Genomic DNA, 19,363 nt, shown 5'->3' with positions numbered 1-19,363 from the left:
GCAACTGCATTCAACTGATACATTTTCCTATAGTGCAGTGTGCCCCCACTTATAAGAAAAAGTGAAATTAAACATATTTAAAGAAGTAGTAATAAATACGACCTCAAGTTGTCCTAATCCTCAAAATCACAGGATGCAAACATCACCCAGCGTGATCAGGGATTGCACCTCACCTACCCTGGAACCTGGCTCAGGTTAAGGAGGCCCCGCTCTATCCGTCGTTGCCCCAGAATTTCCGAGCAGGATGGGAGGCAGAAATATCCCTGTTTTTCATTGTTCCAGTTGAGCATGCTCGCGCATGCTCTCTTTGCACTGTTTACGGCATGTGTCGTCACTGAGGTGAGCGCTGTAGCAAGAAGGGAAATCCTTTGAAGAGAGACATATTACACGCAGCGCCACCTACGTCATCGTGCCAGCCAAAGTTTCTACTTTGGATAAAACAATATTTCTTCATCCTGTAGCTTGTATTCATAGTCATACAAACTTTTCAGTAGCCCTTATGCATACCGTGCAAGGATTAATGCATTGCTCATTGCATGTTTTATTCATAACCAATTGATGCATGCTTTGTGTTCTCCATATCAAACCTATGACTTGACCTTTTGACTGACCTTTCAGATCACGGCAAACTGTTTAGCTGGAAAGGACTTAAAGGAGCAAGGTTAACGCCTGTGGGAGAGGCGAGCAGCGCTGCTCGAGCTTTTTGCTCAGGTCTTCACACTATTGCATTATGAGATGATACCAATGGCTAGAGTGCACTATACATACCCCAGTAAGGTAACAGGACATCCCAGCAGTGACCACGCAAATGTGGGAGGACAGTGTGGTCGGCCAGCCTTTGCCACCCTTAAGACCCTAAGGCAGTAATACCTGGAGAGAAGTTTTTTTTTGTACATTGTTCCATGGCTGCCATTTGGCAATTTAGCATTCCGCAGTTTACCTCCCAAGCTTTTCTGTCATGAGCAACTAAGCAACATTGGTGAGTTGTACTTTATGTGGTGCTGACGTGCAGCTATAGAAACTAGCATTGATAAAGCTAGTAAATCTGGCATTTGCTAGCCTGTGATGTTTTATTGATTTTTGGCAAATATATGCTATAGTCCTTAAAAGTGTAAATGTAATAAAAAGTACTAATGCTGCTGTGTGAAGGAGAGGGTTGCCAATAAAAGACCGCAGATTTGTTGTCTGTAATGCTTCATCTCGGTCTGTGGAGGGAGCTGTAATTGTAGTCCTTTTTCTATGTCTATGACAGCTGTCAAATAGTCCTACTTTTATGTCGATGGTTACTGCAAACCGTTGTCCTACTTCTATGTCTATGACCTGTCCCCGTTTTTTGTTTTGAGAATCTGGTCACCCTAGCAATGGCACTTTGCAAACTCTAATCTGCTGCTTAAACGCTCCACCCGCCAACAATGGGATTAAGGGAGAGTCACACGTGCAACACCTGCCTGAGGAGTTCAAAAAGAGCGTTCATCTCTTGGTCCAGGTAGGCAAGACCATTGCCAGAACCTGGCTAAAGCTTGCACTGGATGTCGTAGATGTAGCCAGTAGGCACTGGTGTACTGCCACAACCCTGTGCGGCCATGCCTGGCTTTCAATCGGGGAGTAGAACCTTTCATCGTCAACGTGTCCTTTTCAAGAAATTGTCTTTTTTGGGGGGGTAATCCATGGATGAGTTGCTACAGGGCATAACAAAGATTCAACTGCAAAAGTGAAAAAGGCATTTCAGTACCAAGGTACTCTTCGAGGGGGCATGCAACAGAGGAAAAGAACACCCTCAAGGGAAGGTGCACAACCTTTCACCTCACACAACGCCTTTACTTAACAGACCGCGGCCCCAATAACTCCAACACAGGGGCGGTACAGATTGCCCTCAAGATATACCTTTCAAGGAAAGGGGGGGGGGGGGGCACCCCAAGAGGGGAACCAAAGAACATAGTGACTTTTTCAGTTTCAGTTTTTTAACGTCTTTATTTCGAATATTCTTCATAAAAGACAAAATATTTACAAACATACAATTAATAACAAAATTACATAGTCAATAACATTATATACAATTTAAAAAATTGATTATTAATTAAAACCAATTAAAACCTCAATTAAATTCAGTGTATTCATAAAGACGATGAAAGAAGATTATTATTATACAAATACATTTAAAAAGATACAAAGACACAGTAACAATACTGGTCAAAGACACAGTCTAGAAAGATAACATACCAAATAGGTTGTTCATGACGGTGTGTTATAAACTATCTTAGACCTTAACAACCAAGCCCATCCTAGGAATTTGGCCAATCCGATTGAAAGACATTCAGAGGTATTAGTTCTTAAGATGAGTAGGGCTTCCCTGCTGGACCTGGTCTTTAATCTATGGCATATGGGTTTTAGCCACTTATGTCGTGGTTCGTGATAAGCATTGCAAACAAACAAGAAATTACCTACTGTTTCTTTATGATTGCTGCAACATGGACAAAATGGGGTCACCGGCTTCTGCCAGCCACTGGTAAAAGCCCGTAATGGCAATGTACCTAGACGGAACTGAAAGTAGTTTCCTATCTATGGTTTTCACAATTATATCCCAAAAGCACTCGGTATGGGGGACTATTTTATGTTGCAGAAACAAACCAGTCAGGTTCGATTTCTCCGAGAGAGCAACATGTTCATCCTTGACCATAGACCAAAAGAGAGATTTATAATCTTTCTTAGAAGGAAAGATATGAGAGCTCGGCTCAGACCACAACTGGGGGAGGCCCATTCCAAAAAGAGTGTTTCTAATTGACTTAAACCAAAGGATTTCGCCTGCCCCCTGTTGTGATCTAACATCCTGAAGCTCTTGGGCGAACATAGCAAGTTCCGGCGTAGATCATATTCGTCGCCATAACGCCACCAACCTATACTGGGCTTGGTGTTTAAATGAGTGGAGCCCCATGTCCATCAAAAGCGGTAGAGCTGGTGTAGATGGCGGAAGACAAACTAAATTTCGGAGGAATTTGTTTTGTATCCTATCAAGGACAGCCAGGTCCACACAACCCCATATATCCGCCCCATATAATATAGCAGAACTAATTTTTGCACTGTATATTTTAAGGGCGGGCAAAACCCTTTTGGTCAAAGAGCTCCGCTGCTCCTTCACCAAACAGCCGGACAGGCGCGTTAGTTTCAAGCTAAGCGCTGCTATTTGCTCTCTCCAGCGTAATCTATAGTCCATTGTAACACCAAGGTAGGTCATAACTTCAACCTGTTCCACGCGTGACCCATTCAACATGACATTGCCCCTCTGTGGCTTTTTCTTCGTAAAGACCATAAACTTGGTTTTGGTAATGTTAATTTCTAGATCGTTCTCTTTGCAGAAATCCACAAATTTATCCATAGCTACCTGCAAACCCTTCTGTGTTTTAGCCAATATGAGCGTATCAATCGCAAATATTAAAAGGGGGAATTTTCTCCCACCCAGTGATGGGGCATCAGTAGGTATTTCTGAGAGAAACTTAACCACTTGATTAATAAAAAGTATAAAAAGGGTAGGGGCCAGGACGCAGCCCTGTCTCACCCCACGAGTCACAGGGAAGGTTTCTGTGACCTGGCCCTGACGGCCCCACCTAACTCTAGCAAAGTTTCCCTCATGCATCCTGATGGTAAGTTCTAGGAGCGCAGAAGGAACACCCATCTTTCTCAAAGCTGCCCACATCTGTCCTCTGGGGACCAAATCAAACGCTGATTTAAGGTCCACAAATGCAGCGTATATCATGCCACCTCTCAGGAACACAGTTTTCCAATAGATCATGACAAATCTTAGGATCTGGTCTACAGTGCTAATGTAAGCCCTAAAACCAGCTTGTAATGGGGAAATAATGTCAACATCGGTCATCCAGGTGTCGATTTTTCCTAGGAGCATTCTAGCCACTACCTTTTGAAGGGCATCGATAAGACTAATTGGACGGTAGTTTCCTGCATTAGTTTTGTCCCCTTTTTTAAACACGGGCAGGATCTCTGCCCCTTTCCATGAGTATGGGATCCGCATCCCTCTAGCTATCGCATTTGCTAGGGTGGTTATATACGGAACCCAATGCACCTGATCATACTTAAAAAGGTCCGCAGGGACACAGTCCATGCCGGGGGCCTTACCGTTCTGGACTTGTTTAAGAGCAGCTAGGGTTTCTAATTCTGTAAAAACAATACGGTCAAGTAATGGCACCGCAGTCTGAACACTGGCATCTTCCCAGAAGTGGGAGATCCGTACCGTGTTACTGAACTGCGTTGCGTAATGTTTGACCCATTGTTCTGCAGACACATGGTTTACAGGTACTTTCGAGTCCCCAGTCCCGCCCCATCTCACAGCCTCCCAGAATTTTTGTTGGTTAGATGAAATGCTTGCTTGATATAAATCTAACCAGCGCTGTTCATCCCAGTTGGATTTTGCCTCTTTAAGTACTTTCTTGTAGTTAACCCTAGCTAACCTAATATCATTGGCCGACTTAGATTTAATAGCAGCTATTAAGGTGCTATGGGCAAAACGACAAGATTTATCGTACCATTTAGTCCTGGTGGGTTCTAGGCCATTATTCCTACCTTTTGTGGGTTCATTAAAGAAAGTTTTTATCTTGTTGAACAAGGACTCGTGGATCAACCCTATTTCTTCCGGGGAGGTGTCTTCATTAAGTATCGTTACCATCAAATTGGTGGCTACTGAGACCACCACCGCAATCCTTTCTAACACAGTAGGGTTGTCTATAAGCCTTGTCCAGCGTACCCTTCTACAGTCATTCGATAGAACGGCCTCGGCTGTAACGGTGGAGGATGCAAGGTCCATTCTGTAACCCTCATTCAGTAATAGTTTAATTGCCAGAGGGTTATGGTCGCTTTCAGATCTTTGGACTACTTCCATATCCTTTAGGAGTTTCCAAAACTCTATCTTTATTAGGAAGTAGTCAATACGACTCGAGTACTTGGAATTGTCAAAAGTGACCTTTCCCATCAAATCTGATTTGGTTCTACCGTTAGCTGCACGCAGATCCCATTCAAGACAGAGGCCTAACCACTGCATTGCAGCCTCGGTAACCTTTTTAATAGGAGGGATGGATAATGGTGGAATATTCCAGATTTGGTCAGTTTCCCCATATCCTTCGTTGTCAAGATTGGGAAAGGGTTCAAAAGAACAGTTAAAGTCACCTGCCACCATTGTACAGATATCGCTAGAGATATTATTTAATAAGCAGTCTAAATCACAGACTGCTCTCATAGGCTTCCCACCAGGTTGCCCTCTTGCATATATATTAATCAGTGAGAAAACCTCTTTGTTTTTACCAGACAGTTTCAAAGCAAGAATATCACTACTTAGGGTAGGAATATATTTAATTGTAAAAGCTAGAGATTGCCTGATCCAAATAACCAGACCACCTGAAGGACGGCCTTTTGGTCCTTTACAGGCTGGTTTGTAATAGTTAAGATAACCAACCCGAAAGGTGGCAGCAGTTGACCAGCTTTCCTGAAACATAATAACGTCAAAAGAATCCACATAAGAGCCCCAGTCATCTTCAGACATTTTCCCTGTTAATCCCGCTATATTCCATGACAGGACTGTGAGAATATTACTTGCATCTTTCTGCAAGTTATTAGATGGATTCATAGTCACCACTGGAACCAGAGGACTATATATGGGATTAGGATGTGTTGCCCCATCTACCTCCCCTTGTAAATTATCACTCACCCCTGTTACAAACTCAGCCCTGGGAGGTGGAGTACGGTTAGGAGAACTCAGTACGACTTCACTCAGCCCTGGAGTCGACATTGAGTTATCAAGTCAATCCACACCTTCCAAGCCGGATAGCGGGGCAAACCGGTTTGTGAGTTGCGGATAAAACAAAGGATAGGCTGGAGTATCAATGAGGAATCTCCCTCTTGACCTGTCACTTCTAGAGTGTAGGGATGGCGTATGAGGACCTCTTGTACATAAATCAGGATAGAAGTAATTCAACAATAAAGTTTGCACATCCCCAACTCTTCCAAATCTAGGTTCCCTACTGATAAAATTTGCCACCCATGATTCTCTAAAGTTTATCACCACACAGTCTCCCTCAAGATCTTTTTTACCATAACCTATCCAGTCCCCCCTTCTTACATTAAGAATTTCAGAGTACGTATTGGGTGGGAGCGGGCGATTTTTGTTAAGCCAGAATGTTACCTTATTATGGAGGTCCTTATGTGTTTCTCTTTTACCTTCAGCTAAAGGAGCCACGCCAGTTAAGATGATGGTATAGGGCTGTGACTCCGGGGGAAGATTAACACAGTGTTTCCTCGAGATTGGTTTAAAGTATGGTCGGGGATTTTGTTCATGCCTGCTAGGTGATTTCTTGGCCTGGAGTTGTTTTTCGGCCTTCTGTCTAGGTGTGACCCCAGAGCTAACTGTTTTCTTGGGGGCCGATACAGATGTTAGCTGCGGGGCTTTTGACATAATGGGTCCCGCTTTTAAGCTTGACACCCCTACTTTTTTATTCACCAGATTGGATTTCAATGGTGGTGGGGCAGTGGGGGGCACGCCTTTAGGGGTTAAACTAGCTAGCGTTCTATTTTTAGATGCTATATTCTCTTTAAGCAACCTATCCATGGAATCCATTTTTACATTCAAAAGTCTTGTCCTTTCTAATAGTGGTAAGAGCAAGGATTTCATTAATAACTCTATCTTGGCCAGGAATATGCCTTCTACAATACTAATGGAGGTATTATGATCTTCAAATTGACCCGCCGTGTCAGTATTAGGCAACCGATTAGAAGGGTCAATAGTGCTTCCCACCCCCTCGTTGTATTCATCTAGGTCGGGAAAATCTAGCCTTTTACGTTTCCCAGGGTTCTGTGAAGGTGAAAGATGTAAAATGGGGGGGGAAATCACTTGCTCTATACTGAGATTTAAATTAGGTGAGTCCGAGAGACCTGATTTCTCTCTAGACTGATCTAACAAGATGGTAGTCCCGCTGTTTAGCATGTTATCTTGAGCAGTAATAAATGAGCTAACTTGACCCGCCCCCAGCAGCTCCACAGTTTGGGTCTCGGGGACAGTTACAAGCACTAGATCAGTATTATCAGCATTGCTAACAGTATCAACAAAGGAAAGCGATATAGGGGAAACTGCCTCATTAATTTTCCCCAGAGAGGATCGTTTACCTGTGATTATATCTAATGATAAGCGTTTTTCTACTATAGCAATTTCTTTCTCCAGTATTGCAGTAGAGCGTTTAAAAAACTGGTCAATTGTACCCGTAAAAGTGCCATTAGAAGTAGAGACCTGGACTTGCCTCTTTTTTCCAGATCTTAGGGTCATCTTCGAATAGACTAGTAACCGAATTGATTCCTCAAAGAATGTCTATAAGTAAAAGACAAATGTTAGGAAGGTGGCCCTGCCCGGCCTCCTTTGGCCTCTGACGGCCACAGACGGCCCGCCCTTTGCCCGGGCTTAGCCCGGCGAGGTCCCGCGCGCGTCCCGCGAAGCGGGTCTCTCTGCGATTTATGGCGCCTCCTGGCGCTTGCACCGCGTCAGCTGGTCGCGCCGCCGCTGAGGCTGCCGGGAGTTGCAGTCCCGGGGCGGCGACGCGGAAGATGGTGCTTGGTGTGGTGCCCTCTGGACTCTAGGCGGTGGCGGCGATAGTGCGTCGGCAATGGCGTGACTCACAGGTGAGTGGTAGATCTGGCTGACTTTTTATCATCAAACCTCCAGGGTGTGTATCTGATGTAATACTAGGAAGGACATAGCAGCAAATTGTTAACACCTACTCCTCAATTTATTTATTTTTTAAAAAAAGACTATCAGACCCAGTCACTAGATGGCAGAATAATGCACAGCATGTGAATCCAGAAAATCAAACCTAAAGAACTACTACTAAGTAACCATTACGTTTAGTGGTCTTGTAGGAAGGTGTTATCAGATTTTCTAGAACAATTGTTGACCCCTGGAGTGGGGGGACAGCTGATTGTACAGGAGTTCTGACAGTGTCTGGTACTCTGTAAATGCCATGTCTTATTAAACAACGTACTCAGCTCCAGTCCACTTCTAAGTTCTAGCGTTTCAGCGGGCACCTCTCAAAGGCTGATACATGAAGCACACACGGCCTGCAGTGTGGAGATCTTTACCTGTGCATTTTGAGAAAAAAATAAACAGGTCCGAGGTCGAGCGCCCTAGCCGTTAGGCCAACTCCTCTCCCTGATTTGTTCTGACCAATTAAAATCTTTGTTTCCCTCACACTGCAGAATTTCCTTTCATAGTCCATGCACCCCAGCAGGATTGTCGCATAATTCACTTTACTTTCTCTGACTGCAAGTGAAGTGAGATGAGTTCGGAAACACAAGTCCCCAAGTTATAACATAAATAAACACTAATTTGTCACACGACGTAGGCTGACATTTGCCTGTCTTGGAAGTGCAGCAAATGTGACAAGATAAATATAGAATTTATGGCATCTTTGTTTATTGCTTGAACTTTCCTGACCCACCAAAGATCGGCTTGCGACCCAGAGTTTGGGAAACACTTAACAGGTAACCTGACCTGAGGCCCTCCAAGACTTCCCAATAGATTGTGGCTGCTTAAGGGTCGAGCCCGTCCTGTCCACTGGCCCAGACTCGAGCCCGTCCTGTCCACTGGCCAAGACTCGAGCCCGTCCTGTCCACTTGCCCAGACACGAACCCGTCCTGTCCACTGCCCCAGACACGAGCCTGTCCTGTCGAGCCCATCCTGTCCACTTGCCCAGACACAAACCTGTCCTGTCCACTGCCCCAGACACAAGCCCGTCCTGTCCACTGCCCCAGACACGAGCCCGTCCTGTCCACTGCCCCAGACATGAGCCCATCCTGTCCACTGCCCCAGACACGAGCCCGTCCTGTCCACTGCCCCCGGACACGAGCCATCCTGTCCACTGCCCCAGACACTTGTGCCTCTGCATTGGTGAACAGGTCTTCCGCCTAAAAAACTTGTCTCGGTTGATAGTCTTGCTTTCCTAAAACAAGAGAAGTCTGGGCCATTTTAAGGTAGAGGAACAGTTCTAGTCCAAAATCCTAATTGACCAGTGACCCTTATCACCAACTTGCCCGAGTGTGAAGTTGGTTGTGTGGTTGCCGACACAGAGCTGCCATGAGCAGGAACGTGGCATCTCCTACAAAGTGAAAGGTTAGTAGAGTTGCTCCTCCTCAATATAGGTGTAGATCAGTGCTTACCACAAAACGCCTGGACCTCTGTGTGACTGCAGCACCTATCAGTGCACCGTCCTTTGGCATCATCTGCAGTCCAGACCTTTCTGGGAATCCTGCTCCACCCACAAGATTGACGTCCCACAGCATCTTCAGTCACTGATGGACACCAGGGCTTGCACCATTACACTTGCTTCCCCCAGGTCCCCCTCTGCTTGACTCTGGAGGTTTGGGGTTGATGGGTTGGTGTAGCCCGGTGCTGAATGTTTTTGTCGTCTTCCTTCTACACAGGTGGGAAATACGTCCCGCGAGCCATCCTGGTGCACTTGGAGCCCGGCACCATGGACTCCGTGCGTTCAGGACTCTTTGGCCAGATCTTCAGACCAGACAACTTTGTTTTCGGTGAGAAGGGCAGAGCAAAGGAGCTATGGAAGGAGATAGGGTGGAGTATGAGCTGGGCAGAGCAAAGGAGCTATGGAAGGAGATAGGGTGGAGTATGAGTTGGGCAGAGCAAAGGAGCTATGGAAGGAGATAGGGTGGAGTATGAGCTGGGCAGAGCAAAGGAGCTATGGAAGGAGATAGGGTGGAGTATGAGCTGGGCAGACTAAAGGAGCTATGGAAGCAGATAGGGTGGAGTATGAGCTGGGCAGACTAAAGGAGCTATGGAAGCAGATAGGGTGGAGTATGAGCTGGGAAGACTAAAGGAGCTATGGAAGCAGATAGGGTGGAGTATGAGCTGGGGAGAGCAAATGAGCTATGGAAGCAGATAGGGTGGAGTATGAGATGGGGAGAGCAAAGGAGCTATGGAAGCAGATAGGGTGGAATATGAGCTGGGGAGAGCAAAGGAGCTATGGAAGCAGATAGGGTGGAGTATGAGCTGGGCAGACTAAAGGAGCTATGGAAGCAGATAGGGTGGAGTATGAGCTGGGGAGAGCAAAGGAGCTATGGAAGCAGATAGGGTGGAGTATGAGCTGGGCAGACTAAAGGAGCTATGGAAGCAGATAGGGTGGAGTATGAGCTGGGCAGAGCAAAGGAGCTATGGAAGCAGATAGGGTGGAGTATGAGCTGGGGAGAGCAAAGGAGCTATGGAAGCAGATAGGGTGGAATATGAGCTGGGCAGAGCAAAGGAGCTATGGAAGCAGATAGGGTGGAGTATGAGCTGGGCAGAGTAAAGGAGCTATGGAAGCAGATAGGGTGGAATATGAGCTGGGGAGAGCAGAGGAGCTATGGAAGCAGATAGGGTGGAATATGAGCTGGGGAGAGCAAAGGAGCTATGGAAGCAGATAGGGTGGAATATGAGCTGGGCAGGGCATGTGTGAAGATATTGATTTTAAAAGTATGCATGTGGGGTGTAGAGGGGTTCAACGTTACCAGTGGTCGGTGGCCACTGGCTCACCACTCGTACTGTGGTAAACTTCAAAGTCTGCTGTAAAATTTTAAATACAGACCTTAATACATGCTGCTTTTCCGAGGTTTTCATGTATACATACATTCTAAAAAGAACTTTCATCGGCGGGAAACCCTCAAAAAAGCAGTAGCTCCTTCTCTCTTTTTAATTTTTTTTTTAAATAAAGGTAAATCAAATGCCTCCTCCCAATACACGACAAAAAACAGCAACCTAAACCTGAAGTGGCTAAGGGTATAGCAAATGTCATTTTAAGGTTTGTTTGGGGGGGAGGGGGCACAGAGCACCTACTTTATTGGTGCCTCCCTTTTAACCTTTAAAAATCATAAAATATCAGATGGAAAATAACTTGCAAAAACCATCAGCTAGTCAGAAATTATCAAGAGGTTGAGGTGCACGTCTACAGATATCCACAGTGGTATAGGTATTCGACTCTCATTGCTGCTGTTGAATGTTGGGGTAACTTGCCAAGATCACATGTTCGTACGAGGGTCATGGGGATTCTTTGCAAGGAGAACTAGGCCCCACCAAAGTGTGCCTGGCTAGATACGCCAACGTAGAGTGCCATGCTAACTGGGGCCGGGGAAGGTTTATCTGTCAGAGTGGGCCTGGGATAATGGGTTGGGCTAACTAGGCCGGGGGTAATGTGCCTAGTGGCTCTGTTGATCCCCTGAATTGTGCCAGTATAAGTATGCCAAGTGATAGACTACCCATTTAGATGGGCCCTAGAAGAGTGTGCAATATAGACAACCAAGCATACAGATGGGGACATCATTAGCCTGGCACACTGAAGAGTTAACACTTCACAGAAGAATAGCTGGCCTGGTTTAATGAACTCCACATTAGTGTCAGGCAAGATGTGCCCCAAAATTATGTGACTGGCTAAATGTGCCCCTCATGTGTAGCAAATTAAATATACCCTGAAATAATATGCCTGGATAAAGGTGCCCTGTGAGTGCCAGGGTAAATCTGCAATGGGTAATGAGCCAGGCTGGAGAAGAAAGACCCTACAGGAATAGGCTACATTTCTCATAGTAGTGGGTCTGATTTCTGGTTCTATGTTGTAGTGATCAAGGCAAAATCTGCCCTACAATAGTGTGATAGGTTAAAAGGGAATTGAAAGTAGCGGGTCTATCAATTTGCAGAACATTTTGAACCAGAAAGGGGTTCAAAGCTCACTATCTGCAGTCAACGTGCTAGGAGTAAACTCTGTATTGGCTATAATGTCACTTGCGGCCTGTAGGCCCAAACTATGTGACTAGCAACATAGGTTCCTATAAACTTCCTGTGTATTTGCCAGCATTAATGTATCTAACAGGATGGAACGATAAAGATGGCCCCAGGGATTGGTGAAATCTGGGCCAGGTGTGTGATTTACTAAATCTAGCTCACCAAAAGTGTATTTCAAAACGCTGCTCTCGCTGTAGCACGACAGGCGGAATGTAGCTCAAATCTGATGTGTCCTCAAGTATGTTTACACCCTTATGGGGGCGGAGCTCTTGCTACAGTCCCAAACCCTGGTCCTGGTGAGTTAGGGAGCCTCTCTTGCAGTCTGTTCATGGCAGTGATATAAAGAGCTGCACGTGCTCTGCCCCTAGTATGTGGCTCTCTTCGGTGACTAGGTGGGGGTGAGATGGCCTTGGGACTCCCGATAACTGGTGTCAGCAGAAAGGGAGGCAAAAGAAGTGTGAATAGTCAGATTGAGCGCTCCCAAGTAACCGAAGTGTTCGAGGCATGTGTAGCTGTAGATACACATGCTTTGCATACTCCTGTCATCTAGTGTTGGATGTGTGCAAGTTGTTTTTCTACGAAGAAGTCTTTCGGGTCACACTTTCGAGTGACTCCTCCTCTTGGTGATAATGCGCATGGGCATTGACTCCATTGTTAGCACTCAAAGTAACCGCTGAATTCTCTTTGCAGGTCAGAGTGGAGCAGGTAACAACTGGGCCAAGGGTCACTACACCGAGGGGGCCGAGCTTGTGGACTCCGTGCTCGATGTGGTCCGGAAAGAGGCGGAGAGCTGCGACTGCCTCCAGGGCTTCCAGCTAACCCACTCGCTGGGTGGTGGCACCGGCTCGGGCATGGGCACCCTGCTGATCAGCAAGATCCGGGAGGAGTACCCAGACCGCATCATGAACACCTTCAGTGTGGTGCCCTCCCCCAAGGTTTCAGACACAGTAGTGGAGCCCTACAACGCCACCCTGTCCGTCCACCAGCTGGTGGAGAACACAGATGAGACCTACTGCATTGACAACGAGGCCCTTTACGACATCTGCTTCCACACCCTCAAGCTGACCACGCCCACCAACGGCGACCTCAACCACCTGGTGTCTGCCACCATGAGTGGTGTCACCACCTGTCTTCGTTTTTCCCGGGCAGCTGAACGCCGATCTCCGCAAGCTGGCAGTAAACATGGTCCCCTTCCCTCGCTTGCGCTTCTTCATGCCAGGCTTTTCCCCCCTCACCAGCCGTGGCAGCCAGCAGTACCGTGCCCTGACAGTGCCCGAGCTGACTCAGCAGGTCTTTGATGCCAAGAACATGATGGTGATGTAGAGTTTAAAAGGTTGAAAATTGTAGGGGTGCGTTATATTCACTGTTAGTCGGAACCCGCATATCATCAAATGTGTACTCAGGTATTTTGTGTGCAATGTATTAAGAATTGTATAACCTATATCGATTTAAATAGAGGTGTTAGCTATGTACAAGCATATTGTGAATGTATTAGAGAAATGCATAAGAGCTTGGTAAATATAAACCCCAGGCGATGTAAAATGTGTAGCCTAGAATGCGTGCATGTAGACTGTTTAGTTAAACGTACATGAAAGAAAGACGTAAATGTCAATAGTGTGATTTAGACATGCTTGTGTAACCGAAGTAGTGGCCAGAATTCACATATATCGTTGAGGCGAAAGGCCTGTTATTTTTCTTATGTTAGCCGAGGGCAATAGGCCAAAAAGGATGTATTCCAGTAGAGGTTTTAGGCTGTAGTAAATTGCAAAGTTAAAAGATGCGAAGTATGTCTGCCTTCCATGATCTCACCCCAGGTGCAAGGACAGTTGCTCATTAGTAGAGAAGTTCTTTGTTCACGAATTGACTTATGTAGTTAAAGCCAGACATGGGAGTGCATTGGAATGTGCCAATCGTAACTCCTAGTGCGGACGGTGTCTGGGACTCAAGGCCAAGCTGATGGACGATGGAACTGGACAGCGCTCTATGGAAAGTTACTGAGGAACGACCCGGCTGAAGAGGAGGCGCAAAGGGCGTGTTCTGGGACTTGGGGTTCTGTATTAGGGAAAGCGCCCCGAGGGTGGAGGGAGATCAGAGCAGCCCAGGGCAGAGAAGAGTTAGGCGAAGAGCTAGAGGGGGCAATTTTAGATCAAGCTCTCTAAGTGAAGACTTCTTAGGAAGTTTCACTCTGACACCTTTTTCGAGTGAGGGTCTCAAGGGATTGCTAAGTAGGGATGTCATCTAGTACAGAGTAGGGACAGAGATGGTATGGTCCAGTGTCCCTAATATCGACATTGGCTTGGTAGTTTTCTACCTCATGCTTTTAGAAATTGTGCTTTTAGTTATTTTTAGTCGTATGCGGATTCTTCGTAGAGTAGCATTTGTGTTAGTGCCTATGTACTTGTTGTGCCTCGTATTGAGGAGTTTGTATCTTCAAATCTTTATGCTGATAATAAAAGCCAGAGAGCCAAGAGATTAAGTCTCGAGTCCTTGATTATGACAAATTGCGGACAGCATTTTCTGATAATTGTGTTTAATCCCTCTACGCTATTGGGCAAGTAAAAAGTTCCATCCGACCAGAGTGGGTTCTAGTAGATAATTGCCAGAAACTAAAATGGGCCTGAGCAGTTGGTAGCAGAGACGGATGGTTACTTCCGATAGCGAGGGACGATTAGATTAGATAGGGATAAGTGATCCTTGAGGCCCATAGACGATAAGTGATGGTGAATCATCAGATGGTGAGCGGGAGACGACGGCGGCAGATGAGCATCGACGACGAGTAGCAGTGCGGCAGGAAGCAGCAGTTCCAGGAGTGAGTATGAACAAAATGAGATGTTGTAGATTGCGGTGTTGATTTGTTGTGTGATGTCTTGCGGAGTTGATGTGTATGTTGTGTGATTGTGAGATCAGGCTGTGAGCGCGCGCAGCCCGGGAGTTGTGGTGTAGAAGACACCTGAGATAGATTTTGTTGACCACCCAAAGGAGATCGTGAGGTACCATCGATCACCTGGACCGAGATAGGGGGAGCGAACGTGTGTGTGTATGGCAACTTAACGCTGGTCGTGGGTTGTTGTGTGCGGATCGGAGTGTTAGTAACCTATCAGTGGCGATCTGTCTGGCCGGACGGGAGCAGACGGTCGCCAATCGAGGTCAACAAGGTCGAGAGACTGTGGATGAACAGTCAGAGGCTGTGGACAGACAGCCAGAGAAGTAACTTAATCGGTTATTTCAGTGTATGAATGGGACGAGAGTAGGCGAAACGTGTCTGGAGAAGGGAACTGCTGCAAACGGAGGAAGGTGACGTCAGAGAGTGTCGCGCTGTGATAGGCCGGTTGGTGTGAGTCACGCTGTTATTGGAGGATTTAAGAGCAAGAAGTAAACAGAGCGCGAGATCGAACTTGCTCGTCATGAAGTGTCTTAAGGTTTTACGAGAATTGTGTAGAGGCGACAAGCATGTGGTCACTCGGAAGGGAGAAGAAGCCCCTCCCGAGGATACCCCAGCACATTACATGGCAACGAATGTGGGGTTACATACCATAGTTTGGATCGAGAATTGGCACAAGATTACACAAGGTGAAGGGGAACTAGCTTTCCCGAGGTATGGCTCATTTAGACTAGCGGTGCTATACCAGCTGAAGTCGGTGATGGGGTCCTTAAGACCCTTGCCGAGGCCAACACAGTTCGAAGCATTACATGCGTGGATTAGAGCAGCGCATGATAAAGAAAAGGGAAGGAGTCAGGAAAGGATGAGAAAATCGATCAGGGCATTCCAGGATGCCAAGTGGGACGCAGCGGAGAAAAGATGGAGAGTGCAGGCAATTGAGGAAGAGAAACTGTATCCCTTATTGATAGACTCGACGGGGATAAGGCATGTAAAGGCACAGGATGAAGAGAGTGACTCCGATGACAGAGTATTGCAAAGATTGTTAGACGAGAGACCACCTCCTTACAATCCAGATGAAGCAGACGACAGGTGGGGTGAGAGAGGGGAAACTAGAAGGGTAACGATTCAACCCGAGACTCGAGTGGAGGGGTTGGTTTCGTTTGGAACAGAGAGTCCACGGAGTCAGTCTGAGGCTAGTGGGAGGATTGAGAGAGAGATGAGGTTACCGGATGCATTGAGGGTACCGGTCACCATTGGGCCGATTGTGTCGATTTATAGTCCGGAATCGGAGGAAAGGGAGAGGTCCGAACAGGTAGCAGAAAGAACGAGGAGGGAAAGCGAGGAAAGTGGGTTGGAAGGGACAATGGCCCGACCTCCAAGCCCTGTACAATGGAGTACCCCATTGGTAGCGGTGTCAGATACATCTAGGGGCGAAGAGGAACAGAGACCGGTGAGGCCGAGAAATCTGATGGAATCGAGATCAGATTTAAGGTCATGGGTACCGTCAGAGAGGCATCTGAATCAGAATGTGCTCCAATCAGAGAGAGCTCGGGATAACTTTAGGAGTTATTCTGCTCCTATAGAAGCACCAGAAGAGAGGAGAGAAAAGGAACCGGAATGTGAATATGATGAGGGACGTGGAGCAAGCTGTCAGGTGTTGAAAGGAGCCTTGAGAGCAGGGTTGGTAGACATAGTAAGGCTCAAGGCAGAGGTAGATGAAATAATATATGGAAGTCTACCTCTTGAGAGAATAGTATCCTATAATCCGGATGAGCTGTTTTTTGTAGCGAAAGATGTTACTCGTAAAGCACGAATGTCACATGAGAAATTAAGGGGATTGGCGAAAGAATATGATGTGGATTTATCCAAGACCAGGGCGTTGCAAGGAAGTCATAGGATGCATTATACCGAGCGAGAGCTGGAGGAGAAAAGGGTTGTTGGATTAAGGTCACATGCCAGAGAACTGATTTTAGCCATGCGGCCATGGCTGATGCTTGATAAATGGGAGGAGAAATGGTCTAAGAAAAAGACCTCTAAGGGAGCGGAAGGAGGAGCTCCGGGTGAAGGGTTGCTACTGGCAAAGACCTTTCCGTTGAGGGAAGTGGCGAACGGAGGATATGTGCATGTATCATGGAGCAGGGGTGAGTTGGCATCATTTACGAATGATTTTCCCAGGCTCAGGGAGAAGCCTGCAGAATGGTACAAGCAAGTTGAGCGCTTTGTTAAAATTTTGAAGGTATTATGGATCGATCTGAATACCTTATTTGATATCGTGGTTCCAGGAGATCTGTGGAATGCATGTAAGGTTGCTGTTGATTGGCCGGACTATGAGCCTGATAGGAACATGCTTACAAATGGTCCGTCGCCAGCTGTGATGAGGCTGTATGATAAAGTAATTACCTGGTTGAAATCGAAGGTTTCACCCCAAGACATTGATTGGGTGAAAATAGACAGGACAGTGCAAGAACCAAAGGAGACGGTACATGAGTTTTATGAGAGACTCTTGAAGGCTTTTAAGCAGTACAGCGGCCTAGATGAGTTAGAAACGAAAGATATGGGACAGTTTGTTTCTAAGTTCGTGCTGGGTTTGAAGCCCGAGGTTAGTCTCATGATACAGCAGCATTTGATCTGTTGGCAGAATAAGCCCGTGGATGAAATCTTGCGGTACGCCAGGTACTGCACGGATGAGATTGAGTCGAAGCATAAGAAGATGAAAGATAATTTGTTGCTTATACAGATGCAAGCTGCTCAGGGACCGCCGAATGGAGGTCCAGTGGTAAGGAGACAGGGAAATTATCAGGCAGGAAATCAGAATGTTCAGGGTCAGGGAAGACCAAGGCCTATAGATCCTAGGACAGGCATAGATGTAGCGATACTGAAAAAGACGACTGCTTGTCACCAGTGTCACCAGGTGGGACACTGGAGGCGCGAGTGTCCCCTGAACCCCTACAACCAGCAACAGATGGAGGGAGGAATAGTTCAGGTCCCTGGGGCGGAACAGGTACAGACGGTGACTACACCAAGGATGATGCAAGGGGGGACCGGCATCCCGCAAGTGCAGATTCCCCAGCCACCCAGGATACAGAACGTACAGCAGGGAGCCCGAACTTATTTGCAGATGCCCATGTTTGAAGTAAGCGAGGAGAAGGATATAGATTTGCTGGCCCGGTTGAGTTTAAGCCCAGATGATGACTGCATACTTAGGGCCATTTTAGAAGTAGACCAGAGAGGACCCTTTGTGGAAGCAGAGCTCGACGGACACCCTTCTACCTTTTTTGTTGATACGGGGGCTACTAGGTCGACTATAAGATCGGCAGTAGTTCCGGGGGTGGCCCTCTCCGGGGAAAGTATTCAGGTGGTTGGAGTGGCGAATAGGAGGCTAGTCAGCCCTTTGACAGAACCGATTCCAGTCAGGATAGGAAACTTTAGGGATCGACACCAGTTAGTGGTGTGCGATTCTAGTCCTGTCTGTTTGTTGGGGAGAGACTTATTGTGCAAGCTCAATTGCACAATCTACTGTACCCCGAGAGGAGTAGAGGTACAGACGAGGGATGATGACGCGACCTTTAAGGTTGCGAATCAGCGGGTGTGTGTGGAAATGTACCCAGCTTTGACAGTGGAGGAGCTTCCACATGATTTGAGGGAGTCAGTATCGGCTGATGTGTGGGACCTAAGTGGAGAGGAGATTGGCTTAGTTAGGGGAGTGGAACCAGTGAAGATACAGGTCAAGCCAAACGCGGAATTCCCGAGAAACCCTCAGTATAAACTATCACCTGAAACGATTGCAGGGATTAAACCGGTGATTGAGTCCATGATTAAGCAGGGAATACTGGTGGAAATCATGGGTAGTCCATGCAATTCGCCCATTATGGGACTGCAGAAACCAAGTGGGAAGTTCAGGATAGTGCAAGATTTGCGAAAAATAAACGACATAGTTGTCCCCTGTTGTCCAGTGGTACCGAATCCATCTGTGATATTGTTTCAGATCCCATGTGAAGCTGAATGGTTCACAGTGATTGACTTGTGTCAAGCATTTTTTTTGATTCCCTTACATGAAGAGAGCAGATTTCTTTTTGCATTTAGACTAGAAAATCGTGTATTAACGTGGTGTCGTATCCCACAGGGGTATACGGAGAGCCCATCGATTTTTAATCAACTTTTGAAGAAAAATCTCGAAAGTCTTGTGTTGCCACAAAACTCTGTTTTAGTGCAATACATTGACGATCTGCTTGTCGCGTCGGAAACCAAAGACGCTTGCAGAACTAATACGATTGCGTTGCTGAATTTCTTGGGAGAAAATGGTCACAAGGTGTCCCCAAACAAGCTGCAATACTGTTTACCTGAGGTACAGTATTTGGGGCACAGGATTGAGAAGGGCAAAAGGAAGGTGTCTCCAGATCTTATTGATGCGATTCTGAGAATGCCAGTTCCCTCGACGCAGAGGGAAGTTAGAATGTGTTTGGGAATGGTGGGCTAATGCCGCCAATGGATCCCAAACTTTTCCTTTGAAGCGAAGCCTTTACAGCGGCTGACGCGAAAGGATGTAAGTGATCCGGTACCATGGGACGACGACTGTTTGAAATCATTTCTGAGGCTGAGAGAAGCCTTATGTAGCGCTCCTGCGTTGGGAATGCCGGATTATAACAAGGCATTTGCATTATTCTGCTGCGAAA

The 19,363-nt window shown here is 46.6% G+C and overlaps 1 pseudogene; it reads left to right on the top strand.

The window, feature by feature from the left end:
• LOC146870290 (tubulin beta chain-like) overlaps window positions 1-19,363 on the top strand; it is an 81,634-nt pseudogene that overhangs the window by 55,757 nt on the left and 6,514 nt on the right.

This window comes from Triturus cristatus, chromosome 1_1, assembly GCF_964204655.1.
Source record: "Triturus cristatus chromosome 1_1, aTriCri1.1, whole genome shotgun sequence".
Classification (NCBI taxonomy): domain Eukaryota; kingdom Metazoa; phylum Chordata; class Amphibia; order Caudata; family Salamandridae; genus Triturus; species Triturus cristatus.
This window is presented reverse-complemented; position numbering and strand designations above follow the sequence as displayed.